The sequence below is a fragment of the Cardiocondyla obscurior genome, linkage group LG17 (assembly GCF_019399895.1).
Source record: "Cardiocondyla obscurior isolate alpha-2009 linkage group LG17, Cobs3.1, whole genome shotgun sequence".
NCBI classification, from domain to species: Eukaryota; Metazoa; Arthropoda; class Insecta; order Hymenoptera; family Formicidae; genus Cardiocondyla; species Cardiocondyla obscurior.
In genome coordinates this window covers 1,035,571-1,058,367 of record NC_091880.1, presented here as the reverse complement: position 1 = coordinate 1,058,367, position 22,797 = coordinate 1,035,571, and the positions used below count along the sequence as shown (strand labels likewise).

Sequence of the window (22,797 nt, the reverse complement as noted above, 5' to 3'; positions counted from 1 at the left end):
ATGCCGTGAATCGTAGTCGAGCGAGAAGTCGTCGCGACGTGATTCATTGGTATATGTAATGTTTATTCGCGGAGGTCGTTGGAAGATCGTACGAAATCGCCACATGCGTTCTCTCGTCTCGTTTCCTGCCTGCTTCTGTAGAAGGCTATACCGTACTATGTTCGTCCCGTAATTCGTCACGGTCGTTCTTGCCGAACATATAAGTCGCTTCTTTGATGACGAGGTTAATCTAACGGATCGTCCTCGCGCGATTGTGCCGTGCCTCTTTCTGTCGTTGTAACGTATTAAAACTAAGTATGTCGATTAATATAATTACCTCGCCAATTTGGGCGCGATTCTAATTGGTCTTTTATACTTTTTTTTTGTAGAAATCAAGTTTGGAGGGATCGAAAAGGAGACATCAGCTTGGGGAGCATGGAACAACATCCAACAGTAACATCTTTTTGTCTCACATTCACATGGTAAGAAAGAAATATGTATATGCACTTCTGCGTTTATCCATAATTTTGTAATAAATCTGATCATTATTCTAATATGAAAAATAATTCTTTTGTGCAGATTAAAACCCGAGGAATTAGAGAAGAGACGAGAACTTGAAAATTTCGAGCAGGAAAGACCTTGAAGGCATTGAAACGGTGATCTTGAAAGCACCAAATAACAGCAACCTTGGCGAAAAGGAGACATCAGCTTGGGGAGCATGGAACAACATTCAACAGTAGAATCTTTTTGTCTCACATTCACATGGTAAGAAAAAAATATGTATATGCACTTCTGCGTTTATCCATAATTTTGTAATAAATCTGATCATTATTCTAATATGAAAAATAATTCTTTTGTGTAGATTAAAACCCGAGGAATTAGAGAAGAGACGAGAACTTGAAAATTTCGAGCAGGAAAGACCTGGAAGGCATTGAAACGGTGATCTGGAAAGCACCAAATAACAGCAACCTTGGCGCAAAGGAGACATCAGCTTGGGGAGCATGGAATATTCAACAGTAGAATCTTTTTGTCTCACATTCACATGGTAAGAAAAAAAATATGTATATGCACTTCTGCGTTTATCCATAATTTTGTAATAAATCTGATCATTATTCTAATATGAAAAATAATTCTTTTGTGCAGATTAAAACCCGAGGAATTAGAGAAGAGACGAGAACTTGAAAATTTCGAGCAGGAAAGACCTTGAAGGCATTGAAACGGTGATCTGTAAGCACCAAATAACAGCAACCTTGGCAGACATCGAGCAACCAAACAACGTCTGAGTGAGTCTCTTTACTCTTACAGTAAAAGAGAAATATAATCACTTTCGGACTCATTCAATAGTTTTTTAATATATACTATTAATTTAATTAAAAAAATAATTTTGCATATTGACTAGACCACATTTATTGTTGTTAGAAATATGATAAAATTTTAATTGAGTTCAGAAGTAATTATTTTTTCTTTCAGTATATATTTCTGTTGTAAATTTTATTCTGGAGATAATCATATAACCGCGTATATAATCTATTTAAACTATCATTACTAAAACAAAATATAATATTTCTGTACTTACGATTAAACGAACGTTATAATTTGCGATTTTGCGTCAAAATAACTTATAAATATTTATAGACAATGCCATAGGTAGATAAATGGTTTTTTGATTGGGATCTTTTCTTTTTTTAATATTAATGTCGATATATTTTATTATTATTACAATGCGATCGGAAGTTTTGCTAATTTTCTCGATATACACACCCCTATGGTTCGATAATTCATAGTCCGGATGTACGCTCGACATCATCGGGCGGCGTACGATAGCGACGATGTTATACGAATCCACCCTGCAGGACATATTTATTCGTGGTTTAATGCACGAAAACGGGCAGAAATGCGTGCGCCAGCGCGTTCGTGGAAAAGCAATGATATAACCAAGTCGTTTTGTTCGTGTTAGAGCGCGTAACACGTTACCACGAGAGAACGATGGAATTCGCTCACGCACGTCGACACAATCGGACAATGGAGCGATTAACTTGCGTTGGCGGGCCCGTTGTTTATCGTACGGGTATTATTTGCCCGCCGGCAATCACACGCTTAAATTATTCGTCGCGGGACAAGTTCGCGCAGACTTTACATTGCTTTAATCGCTCGCCAATAATTCGACGACTGCCCGATGGCCGCGGCGCATCGCCGCGTTTTACCGCATTTTCATCCTGGCGCAATTTGGTCCTTAGACCCCGCGCCGGGGCGATAAATATATTATTTCACCGAGGATCCCGCTGCCATTTTGCCGCACGCTAATGCAAATTTAATTCGCGAATTGTCACGCTAATTAGGTCAGCCGTGTCTCTCCCTTTTTCCGCGGCGAATGTCACTTCAATTTCCCGCGGCATAATTAATCTTATTTCGAAGCTTACGATTTATAATTGCGTCTCTATTATCTCGGCGGCGTGCGGCGCTACGTATGAAATTGCCGTGTCGTCGGGAATTTAATTATCGCTCGAAATTGAATTACTTTGTCAAAACAACAATCTACCCCGTGACGCGCGTCTGTGAATGCGACGCCGGGCGCAAAAATTTTCCCGTAATGGACCACACACGCGCACATACACAGGTGGTTGCGGGTCCCGAGTCGTTTTACCTGACAGCGTGCCTCGGCGCGACGCTGGCATAGGGCACTCCCGATCCTACCGAACAAGGGCGCGCGCGCTTTAATAATTCTTTTTACGGCCTACGCTTAAGGATTACGCCGGTAGCCGGGGCGAGCGTTTAATTATTCATGGCCGAGGCACCAAGCGCAGCGTGACGATCGGTAGCTTCTCATTAACTCGTGACGGTGCGCTTCCCCCTTTTTTCTTTTTTTTTTTTTTTTTGTTTTTACGTGCCAATTTTTTACGGCGAGTTATGGTAGTCGGGGAAGCAGAAAATTGACTCGCTCTCGACATCAGCGGCCGGCCAGCGCGCGGTGAGTGATTCTCCCGATTGCCTCTTTCCTCCGTGACGGGTTTTCGACATACAAAAACACGCGGCTTTTGCTTTCGTCAAAAAATCTATCAACTTTGCACAGTTATGTTATACGCACTCGGCTTTGCTCTTTCTGCGCCGGGAATTGCGGGACAATCAAATTAATAGTCTGTACAATTGATGCAGTTTGATTCGTTATAAACCGTCGAGGTGTCGTTGAGACCGAAACGCAATCGCCGGACATTTAACGTAATTATTTTTTCAAGTTTATAATTACATTAAAAGTCAGTACGATAATAGAGGGGAAAATTTTTTTCATAATCCTTCCGTCAGATTACATTTTTGACTCGACGTTCCTGTTTATTTGGAGCGCGCTGATGAAACGGGAGCGAATGCGCGAATGCAGTGGCATCATTTGGAAAAATGAAAAAGAAGTAAAACATGGGGCCGCGTGCGCGGAGTAGCGATGAGGATGGCAAGCGGCGAGAAAACGAGGGAGTTTGGTAATTCGTCGTAACGCCACGCCAATAATAAATTTGTAAAATAAACAGCTTAGCTCGTTGCAGCGCCGGCTGCATAATTGGAGTCGTTCGTTTAACTTTCGAACAGTCGGCGTGCAGCTCGCGAAAACTTTCCGATGCTGTCTATACGTTTCACGGCTAAGCGGAAGGGCGTGAAGGGTGGGAAGTAGCAAAAGGGCACGCTGTGCCATCGGAATCGTTCGAGGAAGGCCGGACGTCGTGGTTGCTGACGTTCCCGGAATATGTAAAGCCAGCCTTTTCCGCGACAATCCTTTGCACTCGAGCGAAGACTCGCGGATGTAATCCGTTCATCAATATCGCCGGATCAAAATTTTTCTTTTTTTTTTTTTTTTTTTTCTAAAAGTGAAGCAATCGCGTTTCGCAAATTTTCTGCGTTTCATTGTATACTTTGTATTGATGAAAACTTGGCATATTCGGAGTGCTCTTTTGAAGGGAAACTTGACTTAATCAGTCACGCCGCAATTATCCTTAACTCATGTAATCGCGAGAGATCGTAATCCAGTTGCAATCTGTTGTTTTATTAAAAATATAACACTTCGCTAATGTAACGTGTCGCGCCGCAATACCACGGCTGGGCATTACGAACGTTATCGGATATCTGCATTTATTTAGAACGTTTTCATGGAGCAAGGGGGTATTTTTGTCTACGTGGGATGACCGTAGAATTACCGTCATCGCGCCAGACGGTCGCTCCGACGGACGCAATTAAAGGCAGTAATTTACAACGGGCGGCCGGGGGTGGCTCGGTAGCGCGCGGGTCTGTCCGCGGTGAGTGTGCCCAGACCGTATCCATCACCGCGGCTATCCACGCGCAGAAAGGGTTTGTTAGGGGCGAGATAAGAAAACGCGTACATGGGCTTCGCGGGGTGGCCGGAGGTGGTATGCAAATGCGGAGGTCACCCGGTATATATATTGCGCCAGCCGTACGCACGCACATCGACCGGGACGCCATGTATCCCCGTGGTCTTTGTTATTGTAATGCCCCGCAAAGATATCGCATTCCCCGTTCGCTTTAGTAAAGTCACCCACGGGCATCCCACACGGCGCGCGGCCCGTCCGCCGCTTTAAAGCTCGCGTACGCACACACACGCGCGCGGTTGAGCGCGGACTTAAATTGTACGGGCGCTCTCGTGCGTGTACCTTCACCTGCTCCGTGTCCACCTGCGCATGTTAACATAAGTTGGAGTCGATCGACGCCGGGGGTCCTTAAATCCTTATTAAATCGTTGGTACTCAAGAATCCTGTTGAGACCGGACGTAGGAGGCTGATCCGCTTGAGAATTCGAAGAGGATCGCCTGAACTGGAAATGGCAATAGAGCCTGCGCGTCGCAGAAACGTACGCTTGACCGTAAAATTTAGATGCGCATACGATTGGAATAAATCGCATTTGAAATTGAAAAGCATATATTTAAAATAGAAATTGATTAAACGAATGGCCGGCTGAAAGTATTACTGATTTTATGGTATTTTATTTCCAAGTAATGCGGCTTTTGATTAATTTATTTACGATTGGTATTGTTACGTTCAGATTTTATCGTTGAAACGATTTAGAAAATATTATCTTTAATATCTTAAAATAAGTGTCATTAAAACTTTGTGAAACATTGCAAATATCTGTGGGTCGCTAAAAAGTTTAAAATAAATGGTTGGAAAAATATGAGTTCGCGGCAAACGTCGATCGATTTTACGTCAAAAACTATTTATTTCATCTAGCCTTACGTAGCCGTCTCTCTTAGAGGACAAATTTGTCCACTGCACTTTCCGTTGAGTGAAAAGCTATGTTCGTAGTCGCAGTATCTTGCATTACTGAAGAATGATCGCCGCCAGTTAGAACACGAAGTTTATGTATGCAAAGGAAGTACATGTAAAAAGTTAATTTATAATCTATTCGATTATATGACTATATGCGTAATTAAGAGCAATTAAGTTAATAAAATCTATCGAAATTAAATTGATCAAATATTAAGTTACAATTAATTATATATAGATATTTTTCCAAAATGTTTATCTTAAATAATAATTATTCGAACAAATTTATAAACCAATTACGATATCCACAATTGCGTTAAAGCTTCGTCAATCAAGTATCGAATTTACAGATCAAAGTTTCATAAGATTAAATAATACAAACATACAGAAGTTCTCAAAATCTCAAATACGCCCGGGGTAATTACATTACTTGTTTTTCTTCGTGTTACATATTTATGCGTTGTAATCAATCGCGGCGCGTCGCGGCGACGCGGTTCAACATTCCCGCGACAACGAACTGCAGATTAATTAACGCCATTCATCCTTCGTTCTGTCTTCTGCCTCTTCCTCCGGGTCGATTGCCTCGCGAGCGCGCGAAGCCGGATCTTATCGGTGCGGTCAATCGTCGACGGATAAGGCCGGAAATCCGGCGCGTGTTCTCCGATATCAGCGGCGGCTTCGCCCACGCTTTTCGCACAGAGATGCTGCCTACTTCTTTCCCCCAGCTGGCTTTCCGCGACGTCACCGAGTATATACACCTCTTGCTCGCGCCCTAACGTGTTTCTTTGTCGCGACGAACGTGGAACGGAGCACCGCTTTTCTTTCCCCGAGGGGGAATTTCCCCATTTCTCGTTGCCGGAGCTCCGTCTTCGTTTCTCCCGCGGTGTCCGTGATCCCTAAGCAAGTGTCTCCGCGCGAGACGGACGAGCGAAGCCATTTCTTTTATCTGCTTATCCTTATCTGCGGCCGCTTAAAACCCATATACCCAGGATCTCTTCTCGGCTTCTACCTCGCGGCTAGCTTCTCCTTACGTTCAGCTCGTTCTCTTTCCGTGCCTCCGTCCCCCTCCTCCTCCTCGTCGGCTTTACTCCTCTCATTAACTGAGCTTCATGCACAATGCAGCCGGTCGTTTCTTTTGTCCCCTGACAGGATCTCCGAGAGTTTGCGCACGAATGCGTGTCTGTTGCACGGTGCGGAACAAGTACGGCGCTATTAGCCACTTCGAACACCCCGAATCATTCGTTTGTCTTTCCCGTGCTTTGAGACTGCGTTTCAGGCGCTCGGATAATTTGACGCTTTGTATCTCGTTTCAGCGCGCCGCGTTATAACCACCGTTGTTTTTCTCATTTCCTGGCGTATTTCCTCCGCATACCTTTTGCCGCATCTCCGATTAATTTTTATACACTATGCGGTGTTTATTACACCGGGAGTATTTGCTGATTTAATTAAATTCCGGCGCGCGTGGTTTTGTTGTTGAAGAATGTGACTCTCTAATTCAACCAAACGTCGTCGTACGCATTAATTAGGTACGTCTTTTTCACGACTAGGAATTAATTAGTTTTATGTACGCGCGATAATTTTCATATTACGGGCGAATAATTAATTTTTTTTTTCTTTTTCGTCTGACATGAGAATTCTTACGGCGGCGCACGGGCAATAAAAGCAAGAGACATTTAATAGCGTAAGCATCGAATTGTTATCGAACAACTTTTGGTATTAACAAGAAGGGATCGAGAGTTAGAGTTCCAGCGTTCTCGGTATTAGCCGTACTTAATGAAGAAGGGCAGCGGTGCAGCGACAGGAAACACTCTGATGAATGGAACCAATTTACCGAGTTGGCGTCTAGTCTATTTTACTTCTTCCTAAGCCATGGACCTATTGATCTCCCGCTTCTCTCTTATCGTTATCGCGCTGGGTTGGCGTACCAACACTCGTAATGGTCTAGTTAACGAATCTTATATTGAAAGTCTTTTAACATTTCAACGTGCACGTTGCTTCAGGACGGAATTCTTTTATGGCGAATTACTTTGGTTGCTGCATCATGCCCTTTTTCTCTCTCTCTCTCTCTCTCTCTCTCTCTCTCTCTCTCTTTCTCTCTCTCTCTCATTAATTTTTAATATTTAAACTAATAAAAATTTAAAAATCATAGTCAAAAGCGAACGCAAGGCAATCTCTTTGATTATACAATTTCACAAATTTTACCTATGTGTTTTATTTCAGAAAAATTTATACTTTTATTAAACGTAAAATCTTCCGCTGTGAGACACGTCCGAAACGTTAGATATTCCGTGCGGTCAAATAAATTTTAAGATTGCGTGACGTAACAAGTTGCAGAGCGCCAAGTAATGATCATTACCGAGAGTTAACGCGAATCAAGAATTCAAGGGGTCGATGTATTGAACACATGCTAGGCGATTTAGATTAATAAGGCTGTAGATAGGTGCGCGCTGATGCTCCCTCAGCACTCCCTCGGGATGATGAGCTCCCGGGGTTTTGAGGGAGGCAAGGGGAGCACCCAGTGGAACCAGTCGCACGGAGATCTACCTCGCCCGCGGGATAATCCTCGAAACCCAATTATATTTTACTGCGACTCGACTCCGACTTCCATCCCGGCTCTCTCAACCGCAGAGGAACGAAGACGAACGAGCGCCGTTTAGGCGATGAAATACGGATTAGCCGTTATAACTGGAAATTGCCACCCTCTACTTTCTCTCTCTTTCTCTCTCTCTCTCTCTTTTTCTCTTTTTCTCTCTCCCTCTCTCCGATCTCTCTCTTTCTGCAGCGTCCTCTCCGTCCAACGCCACCCTGAAAATCTCTTTCGCGAGAATCAGAAAAGCATCGTCGGCAGCAAATCCTTAAAGCATTAGTACTGGCGTGAAATAATTGTTCGTACTCCAAATTTATGTCATAATTACGTTGATAGTTAAACGGAATAAAGTTCACGACACGAATAATATATAGAACGTTCAACGAATTGTGAATGTTTCTCGTATGCGTATCATTGACGTAGTCTTGATCACATTTAATCTAAAGCGTTTGTTCTTCTTGGACTTAAGATTTTAAATAATCGTAACATTTTTTTCTAATAATTTTTCATTATCTCAGTAGCAATGTTATATCGTATAGCTACGCTTTTTAATTTCAATTATTAAAAATTACCGTGATAATTAAAATTTTATTTATATTGTATGTTACAGATTAACTACAGAACTCCACTGCTGTTTAAGTGTTCTCGTCGTCGATATTGTGAAATATACAAACTGTAGCCAGGTCGTCAGTCGTTCTTTTCGGAAGTTTCATTTAGTAATCGCGCGAATTTTGGTATACGAAATTCAAGAACGCGAGTACTGACCAATATCGCGCAAAATATTTTAAGTGATAGTGTTTAATTTATTTCCGCGATTTTAAATTCACCCGGTCGCGGTTTTCGCGAGTTACCAGTGCGCGGAAGGATGGCTCGACACGTCCCAACTGGGAGGAGGAGGAGGCTCAGGATGGGCATCAGGCATCGGTGGAGCAACCCATGGGTAAGCATTATTATAATGATTATATTTTATATATTATTTTTACTAATAATATCAAAATATATTTTTTTTATAACGAACAGTATTCCGAACGTTTCTATAATTTGAATGTTGTATTGTTTGTTACAGATTAGTAGCCGCATAACTCCACTGCTGCGCATCGATCGGTGAGTAAGAAATATTTTTGCATGATTTTAACGTTATAGGAAATTATATTTAAATAACCACACGCTGCTTGTCTTCCGGACTCGCGTATTTTAAACCTCATTCGGGTGGGAATATTCATAGCTTTTACAGAAATCTTTTGTGCATTCTAAGGATTTTTCGAGAGAATAGAAAAATATTGGCTCAGAATCGCAAAGTAGGTCAGGGATTCCTTAGGCAGTGTCTTCGCGGCATACCAGTCTCCATTCTGCGATCGCCTCATCCCCGGGTTCTGTTATTAAAAAATTCCCTTCCACCTTCTTAGGGCTTAATAACATGGAAATTATTTCTGTATTTTTTCTGCTAAAAATAAAAAAATTATATACATATATATATTGAAGATCTGTATCTCAGTATCAAAGACATAATTCTCTTGCGAACGATGCGGGCGCGCATGCAAGTGTTTATCTTTACCTTTCAATCCGAGGAATTTATCCGTAGCCTTCGTAAAAGAATGTTATCAAAATGATTTTACGATACTGCCAGTTGAAGCCCAGCGCAATAAAAAAAATTAATAAAAGAGTTTAATGCACGTAAGAGAGAAAATCGTATACGTGCAATTGTGCACGGTTATTATATTACTTAGGAGAGCCTGACTTGTATTATTATCTATAATAGTATTTTAGTATTGCTTTACGTTACAAGATATTGCTCACGAAGTTTTCATTATGTCTCCGAGTGCGATAAGAAGGAAAAGAACATAGAGATTATTGTGCTAGGAGAAAGAAGGGGAGTAATCGGCCGAATGGCCCTTGAGCCGTGCAATTACCCTGCTATCCTTTCGTTATCAGGACGACGCAAGTTAGCTAAGCAGACATGGAATGGCCACTATGTCTTTCCTATATCTGCGCTAACGAGTAAGTAGCTGTCACGCCGATGTTATCGTTTCCTTTTTCAAACGTAATTACATTCATTTCGAACGTAATTCTTTTCAATTCAATGGGGAGAGCATATCGCGTTGCAATATAGGTTTCCGTAAGTCTACGAGACTTTGATAGAGAAATTGAAAAATTTTTTCGAATTTACGTCCGTTTGCTATGAAAAAAATGCAGAGGTCCACCTCTGATGACTTAAGTTTTTTCACTCGCTGTTTATTCGATTATCGGCCGGCCGTATTAAAATATTGTTCGATATTGTTTTATTTTTTTTTCGTGCAAAATTTTCAATTTATGAGGGAAAGGGAACAGGAAAAGAAAGGAGATGTATCTCGTTGACTTTCTATGAAATTGTTTGTAGGTCAAGTATGACCTGTAATTTATTTTTATATACGCGTGCATATAGAAATAAATTTTCGTAATTGGATTCCGAGTTTACCATCGAAAAGTTCCTCAAAACTCCGTGGCGAGCGAATTGAATTTATCTCGGCGTGTCTTTCACCCAATTAAATATATCCCGAAGGTGATTTATGATTTATGCTAATTTCTCTTTCAAGTCGGATCGGCTTTGATAACGGGAACTTTTTATCAGTTATTAGAAGCATTATAAGTGGAAGTATTGATTCTCTTGATACGGGAGATGAAATCCTTGAGAATATTCCGGAGGGGGGTAGACGGGAAATTCCTGAAGGAAAGTCCGTTAAAAAGTTATACCACCGTTGCTCGCGGCGGGCAACGCGGTATTACAACGGGGGATGCCGTATTGATCCTGAAGGGGCGCCGCGCGCAACCCTCAGTTCTCGGGCATCTCCGACGATCTTCGTGGAAATAACCTCACCCTCGCCCTTAATGTCTGTATCCTCTGCCACCTTGTCGTGGCGGTTTCCTAACCCGGGGCAACTCGAATTGCATATCCGCCTTTCGATATCTGCACCGAAGTGTAACGGCGATCAATAGAGTTATCCAATTGTAAACTGTGATAATAATCACGTCCGCGCGCGGGGCGAGCTCCGCGTTCTTTGCTCTTACCTCCTGCTCGGGCTTCACCAATTGTGCGACGAGAAGAATTTTGGAATAAAGGTTTGCGACTTATTTACGGATGTTTAGCGGAGAGAGAAGTTCAGGAAACGCGTTGTTAAATCGGATCCTCGCTCGGAGAAAGTCTAGTCTAAATTGGTCAAAGTATCCGTAGATAAAGGGAGGGAGGCGTTGTATATTTTCTCCCTCATCCCTCGGCCTCGACGTGTCGGTAAGTCAATCGCGACGAGAGTCGATCTCGTCGAGAGTTCCTTTGGAAGAAATTCGATACCGGTTTCAAGGGTGATCCGATGGGTGAACGCTCGATAAAATCAATTGAAGATAATAATGTCCCAGAGCTCGCGCCATTTACGATTTGCAAGCCAACTTTTTCGAACCTCGTCCCCTCGTTAAATTTAGAGTTGTAAGAAGACGCGTCTTTAATTTCGACAGGTAATGGCTTTTTGTATTTATTGCATTGAGTTTGAGAGATATTATTTAACTAGGAGAGCGGGAGGGGGAGGGTAGGATAGGAGGCACGATATAATCCTTACGATTTCATGGACGGATACTTCACGAGTTCGATGAGAACTTAACGAGCTTCGACATCTTCTAAAGGATAACGAGTATCTTTGCTCCACAGAGGAATAGGAGATAGCGCACAAATTGGATTTTAATTTGAATTAATTTTCCTTTATTGATGGGGCGGGCAGGGAAGGGGGCTTAAAAGCAGAAGTTTATAGCAGTTACATCATAGAGAAATCGATCTCTACGCTCATCCGCTTTCTTGAATTTATGCCCGATATTCTTTGATCTTTGAGGACATTTCTGAGTTTTATTGGTGTCACTATTTTACTGTTAATTAATAATATAAAAATAATCATTTTTATTAAGTATGTATTTTAAATCGTCGTTAATAAATCCGTACTTAGAAATTTTATAAAATAAATTAAAAAAAAACGGTGAACGCAGGTTTACTATTTTTATAGAAATTTTACGTTAGTATTTATCCAAATTTGAAGATCGTGTTAGTTGCGAAAATTCTTATTGTAGATTAAATTTGACTGACCTAAATAACGTTAAACGTCATCACTCAGGAGTAATTATGCGGTGCTTAAAACCTGGTTTTCCGTTGCAATTCAATTGTAAACGAGACTTGGAGAGCTCGAAGCCCATAAAGGGCTGAAATCTGTCGGATAGTCGGTTGGTATCTATATGTTACTCAAATTACGAGGAAAGGAGGCAGGAGGGGGCGCGAGGGATTATACGTACGTAGCCGAGTAAGTCGAAGTCAGCACGCGATTGAAAGGAATTCTGATCAAACGAGAAATTAGACTTTCCGCGCGAACGATCAGACGATTCCGGAAAACAAAGAGAGCCGAGGACTCTTTGGAATACTTTTAACGATGTTCCATCGGAGTCTATCCGGTCCGAAAGAAGGGACATTTTAAACGGAAATAATAATCTCGCTCCGGCGAAAAACTACTTCTTCGCGGCCGACGCAGTCAAAGAAGAAAAATAAAAAGAAAACGAGCGAGAAAGAGAGAGAACGCGAGCTTTCGGGGGAGGACGGGAGGGAAAGGAAGAGAAAAAAATAAAAGAAAAAAATAAATCTTCGCGCGCGTACTAACAACGCGCGACATTAGGGCACGTAGTAACATGAAATTAAACAGGATGACGGCAGATACAGTAATCGCGCTACGTCGCCGGAGAACGAAGTTATTTTTAAAGAGATAACAGACGCCCTCACTAGAAACGGACGTAGGGCAAATACGGCGTCCCGGTAGCGAGAGTTACATACACACAGCGTAAACATACAAATATTAGATCAGAGCTCCGTGCTATGTACACCGCAGCGGCGTGTGTCAAGGATTCGTCGCGTGGCATCGTGACAAAAATCCTAATGGTTTTACGAAGCTTTCCGTCGCTTTTGACTTTATCGCATTTTAACTCTCGATTTGGCAAACGGCTATTCTTTTTTCTTTCTTTTTTTTTCTTCTTTCTTATCAAAATAAGCTTTAACTCTTTTTTTTTTTTTTATTCAACAATTAAACGTCCAATTGCATTAAGAAGTATCTCTTTTTGATTCTCAATTTCTCACCGGTAAATTATGTCTTTTTTCTTTCTTTTTTTTTTTGCATATAAATCGAGAAGGAAGTAAAATTTTTAATTGATTAAAAGCAATTTCGGTGTTCCTACGGTGGTGCAACGGTTCGTATTACACATCTGTATAAATGTCAAAAGAAGTTCGACTCCAGCGTAGTTTTCCGAATTCGCTCATTTACTCGGTCTGTGGTAGGAGGGAAGGGTAAGCCGGTGACAAGTGGCAAAAAAGACAAAAGAGAGGGATACCAACTGATGTAGCTCTGCAGATGGCTCCATTAACGGATTCGTGGATAATCTACGAAAATATTGCGCACGGCAACGGAAGTACCGCGCTTCCGTCCGGGAAATACGGAAAATTCGGGTCGAGAGGGCCCTTCTGCCGTCGTTCGCTCGCAATTTTTTTCTCTCTATACAGCGTAGGGAGGAAACGCGAGGAAAAAAGAGGAGCGAGTGGAAAAATAGGGAATGGGTCCACTTTCCTCGGGTGAGAGAGAACTCGCGTCTACCTACTCTCTTTTATTCACCACGCTGCCGTTCCACGCTACCATCTCCTTTTACCAAAAGCCTCGCTGTATTGCAATCTCGTTGTATAGCTCTCTCGCTCAACTAGATTTTTGAATCTGCGCGTCCGACGCATAACCAGAGACTCATGAATTTACGATGTACATTTTCTACATAAGGGCAAAATGTATATTTGCAAAAATAATTAAGGGGTTTAGTAAGAGTTTTTCGCGTAAAATCCTCACCAGCTACCGTCTTTGAGAAACATATATAATTAACCTCATTCGCGAATGAAATCTCTGAAAATGTCGTAAACGTAATAACTGATATATACGCGCGGTTTATCATGATAAAATATTTATTAAATTATCAGCACGCGGTTGCACGGTTTTATTTTTAAATTATACCGTGGCGCTTGTTCAATCTTAAAGTGGCGGACAGAGTGGCGCGAATTAATCCATACAATTCTACCTGTTACTCTCCGAAGCAACAGATCTACGGTGAAGACGTGTATAGGGATTGTTATATTTGTCCACGTTACACAACGACCGCAGTCCATAATGAAAACTCGCGAATCGATAGACCGATAGCCCGAAGCGTTAATTGTATCGTCTGACGCGGAGGGGGCGACCGATACGAGACGGGCGGGCACGGTGATAAAGGAAGAAGATCTTGACTGGCTTCGCGCGCTCCGGTAAAGACCTTCGAATACGGAACTAATAACGCCTCGTATCCGGAGCAGAGTCCTCAGCCCTAAGCTCGTCGAACCCTGCCGCTAACTGCGCTCCGTGCCGCCGTCACCGCAGTCGGGTGGAACAACCGGGCGTAAAGAGACGATGGGGGCAAGGGTAAGCTACCTTCTCGCCCAACAAACGTTATTACTTTCCTTTAAGCGATCTTCCTCCCGGAGCTATCTCGACTCACACCTACAGGCGCACCGCCGCTGCTTTCAATAAACCACCCGCGACTTAATGGGCGGTTTATGCAAATTCTTATCCTCGGCGCAGCGACTTTTCCCTCAGCAGATTCCTCGGCACCTTCTCTATTTCTTTCGCTCGCCTTTTCGGCGGGCCTTTACCGCCCTCTCGCGCTCTCCTCCCCTCCCCCCCCCCCGCGCGGCCTTGTTATCCGTACTTAAGTGTTACATCGCTACCAAAATTTCCGATTAATCCCTGTTTGCATGCATAAAGTGTCTCGCCCAGATGTTTGTTTAATATTCATAACGTAGAATGATTAGAAACTTCCAACTTGATCTTTGCACGAAGTATGCGTGAAGTAATGCAATTGTAAAATATACGACGAGTAGGTGTGACGATGTCGCATCCAAACTTTGCCATTTATTATAATTATTTATGACTCGATAGACTCGAATTTAGACAATTTTCGTTTTTTTTTTTTTTTTTTTTTTTTTTACTAAGGTTTTAATTACTTGGTGTATCAATCTTTGTAGTAGTTATATGTATATTATATGTATAGAATATTTTGTACATATTATAATTTATATTATTATTATATATTTCGATATTTGCAGTATCATGATTACTGTACTATACATATATTATACACCCATTGGTTGATAAATATGAAAAGGAATAAAAGTCCGCGAAGAAATGGAAAGAAATATGTCATAAAAGGAGGAGAAAACAATTTACGTTAATTAACGGTAGCTTTTGCTCAACTCTGTAGTTCCGCCAAACAAAAAAATAACGTGCTGGTCGCCTTTGTTAAAAAACGCTCGACACCCTTTGTTATAATTTCAGGACTAACATCGCAGTGCGCCTGTTCTTTGATCATTCTACGGCAAAGCGCTCATTATGTGTATCTTTTAAAAAATCGCGCGTCGAAACTATATAATTTAGCAAATATAACCGGAGCGGGAAAGGAAATTGTTTAGCTGTGAAGGAAGACGTTAAGAAAAATAATTGTATATTGCGACAAAAATTGGCGCGTTGAATTAAACTTAACGACTTAGGTACATGTCGACTGCTGCAATTCGATAAATTAACAGATTTAAATTAATAAAAAAAAAAGAAAAAAAATTAAAATTAAATATCGTAGGAAACGAAGACAGCAATTTATGCAATTAATTTTATAAACAGCTTACTTGCGTCAAATGGATTAATTAATATATATCGGATACAATCTAAGAATAGACAAAATAGATTGCGACATCTTATTTTCGTGATACTCGCGTCGGCGAGGAATCATGAATCAAACGATTTTCATCGAATGGATTCAGCTTTCAGCACGCAGCGTATATTTCATGCGGCGCGTATAGAGACGCGGGGCCGTAACTCTACGGGATATTTGATACCTTACGTTACGCTCATACGATCTCATATTTGTTCTGCGCGTGGCTCCTGACGAATGTTTGCCAATTTCCTCGTCTAGCCTATCGCGGGTCCGTGATATCGGCAACGGATTGTCCCATCTATCGTAACGTTCGACCGAGTCTGACTCTGAGCGTACACACAGACGACGGGCGCACTTATCAGGCGTAGCGGGCTTCCGGTTCCGGTGACTTATCTGCACTCGCATTGGCGGGGGATTTCTTTCCCGCTCGCGCTCGTCCCGCTTTTGCGTTTCACGCGCGTCGGCCGGCTTTCTCGAAACCCTCCTTTTTCGCAGGGTCGAAGCCGGCGCGCTGGCCCCTGCCGGCATGGAAATCCTCCGTCGACCCACCCACTGTCTTATCTCGTCACGCCTGCAACTTCCACGATGCAAATCTCCTCAGATCGCGCACGACTGAGGCCGCCGAGGGCCCCCCCGCGGCGTGAGGATTTTAAATTGACGGAACTACCTATCGCTATCGCACGTCCACATCTCCGCCGGGTCGGAAACTGAATTGGTTGATGGATGCTCGCGCGACGAGCACGCCATTTTTCCCGCGAGTACCCGTACACTCGCATCCGAGAATAAATATGACGTGTCGATAGAACGAAAAAAAAAAAAATAAAAAAGAAAAAAAGAAAAAAAAAACACTGATCCACATTCGAGTAAATATCAGGATCAATCTCTGTATCGTTCATCATTCGAGAGGCTTGTCAAAATTACTACGACGATTACATTTATCTTCGAGATTGATAAAAAATAGGGAGGGGGGGGGGAGTTTCAGAAGCTGAGCTATATAAATTTAGAATCCTGATCGACCTGTTCGTTTCGCGTATCGCGATTTCTTCGCTAGTTTCCTAAATTAAGTACCGAGTACACATTGCGGATGCTTAGACGTATGAGTAAAATTCGTACTGGGTTCAAAAGTTATCGTTGATAATGACGTACGATTACGCCAGCACTTTCCTTGGGATGCAAAACGCATACGTCACTTCCGACAACTAGCGGCCCTATTTGCACGAACGCTGCATCGCTGGCAGGATTTATCAGTTAACGCGAAATTATATGTTCTGTCGGTGTTCAATATTCATCTATCATCTCGGGAGGGTTTTCCATAATTATACGATATGTGATAAAAATCTTAGCGAGCCCGCGGATTGAATGAAACATTAATTTCGCGGCAAACGATCTTAGCCGCGAAGCAGCTCTCCATTAATCTTTTCTTATCTCTCGTTCGGTAAAAATTAATAGGCCACATTTCAAGGGAGAATCAAACTTATATACATATCAAGTCGATTGAAGCGGATTAAAGACTCTTTTTGACTTTTAGCATACACCACGTAAAAATTAAACAAACAAGCGGGTAATTAAAATATTTTGCAGCCGTTTAAAATTTTATTGATAACGCTTGGACGCGGGTTACTCGGCGATTATCGCGTTTTCCAAAATCTTTGGATCGATATACGCGCGTACGCCCAAATACGGAGCGATCATGCGGTAAGCCCGAAGAATGCGAGCGGAAATTGCTCTTGCGTGGCGCGGAAAACACGCGCCGATGCATTTCAGTCGCATTTCCCGACGTGGATAAACGTTGCCTTGAAAACTGTCGGAATTTCTCACCGTGGGGGAAGAGCGGGGGGAGGCGAGAGAGGGACGACGGAGGAAGGCGACACGGGAGATCGTGAAGGAAGGAAAGGAAGTTTGCGTATAAGAGGATGAAAGTCTAGAAGAAAACGTGCGCGAGGGGGTTGGGAAAACGCGAGCCGCTCGACGGGACATTGACGCACATGGAAAATATCGAGGGAGACGCGCGTTAAGAAGACGTACGCGATAAGACGGGAGCGAAAGAATGATCGATCGCGAGGGGAGAGGGGGGGGGGAAGGCTGCTGGACCGTCCGCGTTCGGATCGCACGAAAAGGCCCCGGCTAGAAAGCATCCGCGCGAAAAGAGAAGCTCTTCGAAGGCGGAATCGGTAAATTTAGATGCGAGACGAAAGCAGAGAGGGAGGAGGCGGGTGGGATATCGACGACGAGCATGAGGAAACGGGACGAGGTGCATCAGACATGCGGCTCAGGCTTCGTTAGACTGCCCCTCTGTCTTTCCCGCTCGGGTACGCAGTTCTTACTTCTATCGCCTTTGGCAATTTCCCAGAACTCTTTGAGAAAGAAAAAGAGAGGAGGAGGAACGACCGCCTCCCCATCGCCGTATGCGTATTAAAACGAATGTGTAATGTATAGTCGGACGTCGAGTAGGTATCTGCGTAGATTCTCCCGCGCTTAGTAAATCACGACGGCGTGACATTAGCGATAACAATTACGCGCGTGGAAAATACAGCGTCGGGAATTGTAAAATTGTATTAAAACATTGGTGAACGTTGTAACGAGGGCAGGTAGCGGCGCGTTAAGAAACTGCGAACTGTAAAGGGCTTTCGTTGCGAAGTAAAACGGTTTATTAAAGAGTGTCGTCGGCCGCGCTGCGAATTACCTGGTACATTCTGTATGTCGGCTGTTAGGACAAATGAGTTCGAACCAACTCGTGTTTCGCCGAGCATTTGCCTCGAGGCGCGGGTACGGCTAACGCCCAACGAATTCAGGTTTAGGGGAGAATTTATGTATTCGCCATTGGCGCGAAATAGTTCGCACCGACGCGTTATCCGGGCGCAAGTTTCCCGCGAGTGAAGTGCGAAATGCTGCGGTGGGGTGGCTCGCGGGAGAGCCGGGGAAAAGTTGCGGATTTCGCGAGAGAGCCGGCTCTCGATACGGCCGAGAAATTAACAGTAACTTTTTATGACCCTTCTTTCTCGTCTAGACGTTTAATTCGACGCGCACAAAAGCGCGTTATAAATTACTTCATTATGTCACCGTGATAAAAGTGAAATTTGAATAATTTACTTTTGTAATTAATCGCAATAGTTCGAGAGTTAAAAAATAATTATTGGCTAGAGAAAACGTTTGATAAATCGGTATAAAAAATTATTGAAAAAAAAGGGGGGAAAAGAAAATAAAAACCCAATCACCGATCACAATTTTATCATCGCGTCAGATAACGTGATAAAATATGCTTTCCGATGTTAACTCAAATTGTTAGCCGCGGTGAAAACTTTTTTCACAGTGATTGCGTGAAAACAAGCGATCGTTCACGTCGACCGGCAGATTCTTTTAATACTAATAATAGTGCGGAGCGCGCGGTACATTTGGTATGCGCGACGTGAAATCTCGAAACGTGTCGCTTTTGATTGTAGGCGTAGCGACTCGGGCGATTACGACCAAACTTGCATATACAATGTATACCCACACACACCCGCGCCCTCGTACAAAGTGGAGAGAGTAACGGGAGAGGGCTAAGGTAATGTTTAACGCTGCCGCCACGGCATTAAATTACGCGATGCCGACCGATGGGGATTTGTCGGGAATTCTTCAGACGGTGAGGATTACAATGCCGCCGTCTCCTCTTTAGTATTCATTTGATCTGAATAATGTACCATTAAATTATTGGTCCCGATCCGTGCAGGCGTTAAACGATCGTCGGTCCTCGAGCCCCGCTTCACCAAGGTGTGTTTTAGCCCCGGGGTTCTCGACGATGCCGATCGATCGATCGGCCGATCAATTTTTGGCTATTACAGGTACTAGCTTCGTTTAGTTAATGCGTTCGAAGATCAGATTGGCTCCCAGTGTTGGCCGAAAGCTGAGAGATTTAGAGACCTGGCGGGGGAGATTAACGATAACAGCGAGTGGCAACGTCTCTTTACGTGCCTTTAAATTTCTTAGAAAATCTTATTAAACCTGATTTTCTATCGCGTGAAATATTAAAATAAGTAAAACACTTGATTTTAGAACATTTAATTTGGTGAATTAAAATTTACTTGTTGCATTCTAATTAAATATTAGAGAATTCTGTCTTACTTTGTGATAAAATTTTGCTAATGAGTATATAAATTACTCCCTCGGATATGAATGAGCTTAATTGCTGCCAATGACGATATAAAGCCGTGAATCAAGGTAAATTAATGCGGAACGAATTTGCAAGGCAGCGAACGCCGGTTTTAACGAGGTTTTTAAACGCTATCGATCGCCCGTAATAACACCGAGAATAGACTGACTTATGTAATATCCTGTAGCGGATTTCTTTGAGATTTCGCCTTCCCAATTCGGTGACTTTGTGGGATAAATCGTTCCTTTTCGTCAGCTACTTTCTGATCGCCGTTGTTACGACCGTCGGATGAAAGATTCATCGGCTGTTCGAGACAGAAATGCTCCTCGAAGAGAACAATCGTACGCACTACCGAACCAGGAAATGCAAACACGTACGTGTATGCGTTCGTGATCGCGTGCACACGTACGTACGCACGCGCGCTGGTATTGGAGATATTAAAGACGCCATAAAGGCGCTCGATACTTGAATGAAGGGACCGGATATGAAATATAAATCACGTACATTCTTCGCCGCTATATCGATTCACTATATATTTTGCGCTGAAAATACAAACGGAAGTATTCCTGAAACTATCATCGATTGCTACTTAGCTAATTATTTTCTAACAAGGATATCGATATTGGCGGGATTAAAATTTCCGTAAGATTAAAAGCGGAAATAATTATACGGGAGAAAAAGTGTATCGCTAAAGATTAATCAATTATGAATTAATTGCGTAGAAATTGTTTTTTTTTTTATTTCCCCTCTCGTTACGTGGAAACGGCACCGAGTGAAACTATTGAAACGGCAATTCTCGCTTAACCGTGAAAGAATGATGACGATCGCACGGCATACGAAGTTATCCATTTTACGGGTGGTTAGCGTGATTATACGCACAATGCGGCTTTGCATCCCCCTTTCGTCCACCCACCAATTCCCAGTCACTCCCACATTCGCCCACACACGCCGGCCCATCCAGTCGACCCTTTAGGATAGACAGGAACCGACTATCCCGAGGGACAGATGGACGATCCGCCATCGGTCGCTGGCCAGTCAGCGTTTCCCACCAGCGCTCCATTTTCCACTTGGATATCGCCTAATAATTTCGGGGATTTTCACCCTAATCCTTTAATGTCCTTACTCACGGGCAATGGTCAAATCGAATATCCCGTCGGAGCGGTCGGCACGGTATCACGCATCCGCGTATCGAAGCGTTAGCGAGCGCAATCGCCGGCCGATACCGATTATATTTCCTCGCCGCGAATTCTCGAGACCCGCGCTTCCGCGCTTCCCGCAGTCGGGACCCTTCGCGGCGTCCGCGATTAATTCACGCCCCAGTCATTACGACGCGGATGTAAACGCAGCAGACGAGTATATATAAATTTATGTACGTTGCGCCTATTTATTATTCGCAAAGCTTTAACTTTGATAATGTAACGCTGGCGAGTAGGTGATTCGCGTTGGTTTCGCGAGTACCGTTCCACGAGTTTAATGATGAGTAATGAAACTTTTGACGCGCGAAAAATGCACAAACAGGAGGGAAGGGCCTCGAGTATCTCTTAAGCAAGGCATTTGTACCAATCTCTCAATTAATAAACACGGACGGGAACCGCCGGCTCTGTGTGGAACGGGAGAGACGCGCATCAGCGGGCGCAGCTTCCTTTTTTTTTTTTTTTTTTTTTTTTTTCACCGGCCGTCAACGTGATGCAGTGCAGAGGACCGCCGACGGTGCGCTAGAACCTAAAAGATTTACGACCTCGTAATCATCTGCTGATCCACGAGCAGCGGATCCCTCCCTCCGGTCGCCCATATTTTCTGTCTCGAGTATCCAATGTTCATTGTTCGTATTTGAGCGTAGAGGAAGAGAGAAAGAAAACTGATAGCGAGTGTAAGCGAGCGGACGCGGAGAGAAAAGTGCAGGAGAGCCAGAGAGAAGAAGAGAATGTCACCGCACGCTTTTAATTCGTTTCGCACCTTCTGGACCAGTGAACCGAGATGTTTCTGACCCGCTGAAATTTGTTCGCCGGGCGCGTCGCGTAACGCCCCGCTATTAGATTCTCTGGCAGCTTAGATAATTCTAACCGCGCGATTATTTCCGCGCCTCACGGCCGATCGAGATTTTTGATCGCCGTTCGAACCGTATCCGAGTCCCGCGCTGTCTTCGGTGAAATTAATGCGCTCTTAAAGCTCTCTCGCGTGCGTGCACGCTAACACGTAATCCGATAAATCGGCAGGGATCGTTGAACCCGACGATGGAATCGTCGCCGCAGCGAGGATAACCGGGAGCGTAGCCTTGGGTCGTAGCCATCGTCGCTATCCGAGTTTCGTTGTGGCAACAGGATGGACATTCGCGCTATCGACTCTATTACAATTCACTCGTTCGCTTTGGCAACCCTCGTTATCCGAGCCCAGTCACGCAAATACGGAGACACATTGTCCGCGCGGACAATACACGCGGGTTCAGAAGCCCGCGTTTTCCGCCGAATGAAAAGTTGTCCATTATGCAGTACCTCGACGCTTTTTGACTATCCGTAGATCTCCATGTATTCCGGGAAGCGAATTTTTTTGAAAAGGAAGGGGGCTTGGTTTCAATTTCGTCATTGACACGCGCCTTTTACCGCGTGATTGACGCGAGCGAGCTAGAAAAACGGTTGTTTTAGCTAATGAAATTGGGTTCCTTTCGCGATCGCGGCAGACAAAATTGTACTTCAGATTGAAGTATTCGGTTAAATCCTTTCAATTTTCGAAATGGCCCCCGCGAGGAAAGGGGGAAAAGAGGAAAAAACGATTTGCTTCGTAAATACGTTTAATTAGAAGACGCGCGGGGGTTTAAAGAGCCTGTAATAAAGCTACGGAAGTCGATGTTACAAGTGGAAGTAACACGTTGCGCGGAAGGGGGTGGCGCGACGTGCCGATGGGGAAAAGGAAACAACGCCGAGAAAGGCTGAAAACTTAAGGCGGCAGGAAAGCACTGCCTAGAGGAGGAAGAAGTAAAAGTGGACGGGAAATTCGTCGCGCGCGTCACCATCGGTACGGCGGGCGAGAGCGGGAGAAATCCGTTTTCACTTTCCACGCTGAATTCCCAATGC

At 43.5% G+C, this 22,797-nt stretch overlaps 1 protein-coding gene and 1 long non-coding RNA gene across 10 annotated transcripts in view; one reads left to right on the top strand and one right to left on the bottom strand.

Moving 5' to 3' along the window:
• Ten-m (teneurin transmembrane protein Ten-m) overlaps positions 1-22,797 on the bottom strand; it is a 481,599-nt gene that overhangs the window by 289,461 nt on the left and 169,341 nt on the right. The gene's annotated exons all lie outside the window — the stretch shown is intronic.
• The window catches only part of LOC139109381 (uncharacterized), a 148,820-nt gene that overhangs the window by 38,202 nt on the left and 87,821 nt on the right, over positions 1-22,797 (top strand). Inside the window, exons 2-7 of the long non-coding RNA XR_011546826.1 lie at positions 369-461; positions 559-744; positions 842-1,024; positions 1,123-1,262; positions 8,435-8,764; positions 8,891-8,928. This is a non-coding gene — a long non-coding RNA (uncharacterized lncRNA). The remainder of the gene's footprint in view (positions 1-368; positions 462-558; positions 745-841; positions 1,025-1,122; positions 1,263-8,434; positions 8,765-8,890; positions 8,929-22,797) is intronic.